Genomic DNA, 5,256 nt, shown 5'->3' with positions numbered 1-5,256 from the left:
CAAACAACCTGGGCAAAGCTAAATCAATGAAGAATGAGAAAACCTGGAAAATTGCAGCTATAGGTTGAACACTCCAACCAGAAACTCCATATTCTGAAATCTGCATCCAAAACAGACACATTAACATAATGCTCCCACTGTACTGCTTGCTTCCTGCTACAATCTTAAAAGAATGGTACACATCTTCACACTAAAATATCCCCACTTCTCTTATGCTGTTTGCAGTTTATTGGAAGGGTGTGGACAAAGCAACAAGGAGACATAACCTTATGGTTTATTGCCAATCATTGACCATCTCTATATGATTCTAAGTATGCACAGAAGGATTTCTAGATGTACACAAGGTACCTTATCCACCGCCTACCCCCACCCCCATGCCACACCAGCTGTTTTTCCATTTGCACAATGTGAAAGGGAACTTCTGCGTCCATAAGGAAAACTTAGATTTGTTATTCCTTCTTCTAATAAGAGTGTTCCATTTCTTAAACCATCACCCTTCAGTTGATGGTAGCAGAACTGCAGCATCTTGTAGGTCAGCTTCCCAAAGCAGCAGAAATCACCTATGTGGAGTCTGCATATAATCTCAGTATAGCTTGTTTTATTCACACATACAAGTCCGGAAACAGTTCTATCAAAGTGCGCACAAGCAACTCCATCTTCCAAAATCTCCCCAACGTCCAGTTACTAGGAAGCAATGCTGCACCAAAAATTGAGTCTGTTAGGGAGAGACCTTTCAAGCTGTTTCCTCTATACAGTAATTCGTAACCAAACTGAAAAACTATTTCTTCCCACCTTAACAACTTGCTTCTCTGTTAAGAAAAATAACTTGGAAGATGATATATAACTGTGCCATCTGGGGACACCTGCGATAACAGACTATATTTCTATCCTAATGCAACAAAGTCAACATGACAATGTCACTGTGTTTAAGATTCTAAATGATTAGAAAATCTCATTTTTTGGCAGGGGATGGGGGTGGGAGGTAGGTTGCCATTTTATTTTAAAATTTCAGAGACAAGATAATCCGAAGCAAAAAGTACCATTTTCTGCAGTGAGCGATTTGTGTTAAGTATATGAATAATGTATGTAATACCAAGGGCCACGGATTGTATGCAACTCCATGGAGGGTTACCAGGCCACAGCTCCAGCAGCAACTAAAAACAGTGTTACCATCCCCAGAGAAGGCTTGCATATACCAGTGCAACCAGAAACCAACAGACAAAGAAAGGGCTTTTAATATAAAAAGGGTGGGTTTAAATTGACTTGGGGCCTTCTTTCTGATCCGGCAGATAGACAGCAGCACCTTCTGTCAAAGGAGGCCCCAACCCTTATGAAAGGGTTGGAAGGACTTTGACATGTGAGGGCTCCATAAGACTTTTGGGTAACCTCTCGTGAGCTTTAGCAGGCACATAGAATTGTATGTTTTTCTGTAACGTTTTTAGACAGAGAATAAGCCTATTTTGCTTTGCAGAGGCTCAGTGGTAACTGGTGTAGCCTCTGAAGAAAAGTCACCCGAGGTGCTGGATCCTGCACTGAGGTGCAGAGGGACTGCAAGTCCAAAACTTGGTAAGGACAGGGAGGGATGCAGGTCTCACCCAATAGAGGTGACGGCTGGATGTCTAAAACCCTAAGTGGGTATCTTTGAGGAAGACTGGGGGCAAAGGGCAGTCAAAGGTACAGTCAACCCTGAAACTGTGACAATGCCCATAGTGAATCTGGATATAAAGCTTTACAGTACCCTACTCAACAATTTTACCTTCAGTCATTTCTGACCATATGAGGGTGAAACTACTACCAGACTTTAGACATCATGAAACAGAGAAATTTAATCAGAAACATAACCACATGCAAGGTTGAAGCTTGGCAAAAGTGCCATTTTACACAGCAAAACACCTACATAAAATTAGTATTTTCTTTCTTTACAAAAAAACATAAACCTTCAACTTTTGTCATAACTTTTGTGCTAAGTTTAGTGAAGCAAATACGTTCTCACTTAAAATAAATGTTTGTCCTCTTCTTACCACTAGCGAGGACACAAAGTTAATCAAGGCAATGGATTCCTTTTGTCCCCAAACAAATGTTTGTGTTAAGTTCATATCAGATATACTTGTGCAATTACAGTATAGACAATGGAGTTGTCACATCTCTCACTGAGAGCATCATTGGCTTGAAGAAACTTTATGATGATATCCAATGAAGCTAGCACCCTGCTTTCCTCTCCAACATGAGTTTTGAGGTGGGCAGCTAGTAAGAAAAAAAGCTGTTTACGTGTAAACTGAGTCTTTTAAACAAAAGATCTAGAATGCAACAATGCCATCATTGTATATAGCAGGGGCAACCTATGGCACACATGCCAAAGGTGGCAGGCAAGTGGATTTTCAGTGTCACTCACACTGCAAGGGTCCTGGCCACCAGTCCGGGGGACTCTGCATTTTAATTTAATTTTAAATGAAGTTTCTTAAATATTTTAAAAACCTTATTTACTTTACATACAACAATAATTTAGTTATATTTTATAGATTTATAGAAAGAGACCTAAAAACATTGAGATGTATTACTGGCATGCAAAACCTTAAATTACAATGAATAAACGAAGACTCGGCACACCACTTCTGAAAGGTTGCCAACCCCTGATATATAGTCAATTTCAAGACAAAACAAGCACATTTTAAACAAAAAACAGCCTATATGAAGAAATATACAATTCCTTTATTCTAAGTGGACTCCACTATTTTTAGTGGTAACTCATGTGGGTACTGGTAACTCATGTTTCTTCTGCATCTCTAATAGAAACTAAATCATTTATTCCAGCCTAAGATGCTGCAAAAGAAATTAGAAATAAAGATAATGGTCAGGTTTCCATATTTATATCTATGCATGCATGGCAATTAAGCAGGAATTTGCTTTAAATAACATGATTACTAGGGCTGTGTCTGTGACTTAGTGATAATATTTTCTATTTACCATGTTTGAAATGTATTCCCTTTAATTGATTATTGTGACTTTTCAATATTTTTTATTAACTTATACCTGCATAAAAAGATTTAAGTATTTGTAGAGCATATCTACAATCTCCATGAACTCCTAAAGCACAGAAAAGAGGAATCAAAATAAAGCTGACACTTTGAATAGCTGCCAAGAGGAAGCAGTGTGACTGGCTGAAAACATGCTGGGAATATGCAGTGCTATAAAGAGCAACTACCTGCAACTAAGGTATTATATGGGAAGGCCAGTAGAGTGGAAAGACCTTGTGGTGTTGTAACTGCTGGATTAGAGTTTAATTGTGAGTAGTCACCTGATGAAGGTCATTTTTGCAATGAGGATACAAGCAAAAGGGAATTTAGCCTGCACTGCACTTGGAAGATGAGTCCCTCAATAGCAGAAGCAAAAGAACAAGCATGAATAAATATTCATCATTCCCCTATAGCTAGGGAACCGGAGAATAATGACATTATCTGTATTGCCACTATGAAGTGGCTCTGAAATTGTTTCTGGACACAGTTCTGGTGATTCAGAAAATTTGCTTAGTTGGAATATTGCTTAGCATTTCAAAGAATGGTGTTTATCTTTGGAGGCAAATTGCCAGAGCAGCTGGGCTAGTGCTACCATTGTAAAATGCACTGTTCAAATGATGGTTTGCAACGGGTATCAAATCCAGACCATCACACAAATGATACTGGCTGCCTAAAACAGAAGAGCATGATGGATACCGCTTAGTTTTCTTTTTCTTTAACAATAGACTAACAGTGAGGCTGTAATTAGTAGGGGCAGAAGTAGCCAATGCAGGGACTGCAGCACTGGGGAGGGTAAGGGCGAACAATGGGGCCCAGCTGGAGCCAACCTTTGAACCCAGAACAGTGTATAGAAGACACCCCAACAATACACTCTAGCAGCACTAGAACCCAGACAGTGTTTCTCTTGGCCTACCATATGGAGCACTTGTCTCTACTTTGGCTTCTTGTCCCCTTTTGCCTCTTGCCGATTGGCTGTTTGCGCTAATTGTCCCCTCTTCTCCCCCTCACAGTCTCTTCACCTCAGTATGACTCCTCTGTTAGCCTCTTATTCCCTTCTCTGTCCCCCTCACCCCACTTTCTTTCAGCTTATCCATTCCTAACTATACCCATAATCAAACAAATGTGGCACCAACACGATGCTTGCTACCATCACACTCTTCACTTTGCTTGTGTGTTAGACACAGAGTGGGGCAAAGGGCATATCTTGCCTATCTAAATTGTAACCACCTCAGGGTAAAGGCCATCTTTTTGTTCTGTGTTTGTACAGTTCCTCGTACAATGGGGTCCTGGTCCGTGAGATGCTAAAGTAATACAAATGAACAACAACAAACAACAAGCAGATCTAACAAACTGTTTCTCGTCTCCTTTTCTAATGCAGCAAGTTTAAGATCTATGTGGTACTCCTTTATAAAGGGGTAAAATTAAATAGAAAACTACGGAGTGGCATTTCTGCACTGATTGGTTGAAACTGAAGTGTCTTTAATTAACACATACAACAAAGTCAGTACTTACCCAAGTAAGTTCCTATAGTGACTTTTTTTTTGAGGGGAGGTCATTTGTTTGCCCAAAGGCACAATCATTTGCTCACGCTGTGCTCAAGAATGCATGGCAAACAATTGTACCATCGGTGGAAATAATGATTATGGGCCCATATGTGGGCAATAAGGATTCCCCACAGTGCAAAAGAAGATTTACCCCCTCTAGGTCAGATGATAGGTTTATATAGTAAGGGCTAAAGCCTTCACAGCTGAACTCAAACTGTAGGTGAATAAAATTCTGCTTTATATTCTAACTAGCACTGAACATGACAACAACACATTTACCATGTTCAGTTGTAATTAGGGCTGTCAAGCGATTAAAAATTAATTGTGATTAATTGCACAATTAATCACACTGTTAATAATAGAATAGCATTTATTTAAATATTTTTGGATGATTTCTACATTTTCATATATTGATTTCAATTACAACACAGAATACAAAGTGTATAGTGCTCACTTTATATTTATTTTTTATTACAAGTATTTGCGCTGTAAAAAAACAAAAGAAATTGTATTTTTCAACTCACTTAATACAAGTACTGTAGTGCAATCTCTTTATCATGAAAGTTGAACTTACAAATGTAGAATTATGTACAAAAAACTGTGTTAAAATAAATCAATGTAAAATTTTAGAGCCTGCAAGTCCACTTAGTCCTACTTTTTCTTCAGCAAATTGCTCAGACAAACAAGTTTGTTTACAT

Source organism: Gopherus evgoodei, chromosome 9, assembly GCF_007399415.2.
Source record: "Gopherus evgoodei ecotype Sinaloan lineage chromosome 9, rGopEvg1_v1.p, whole genome shotgun sequence".
In the NCBI taxonomy this organism is placed as follows: Eukaryota; Metazoa; Chordata; order Testudines; family Testudinidae; genus Gopherus; species Gopherus evgoodei.
This window is presented reverse-complemented; position numbering follows the sequence as displayed.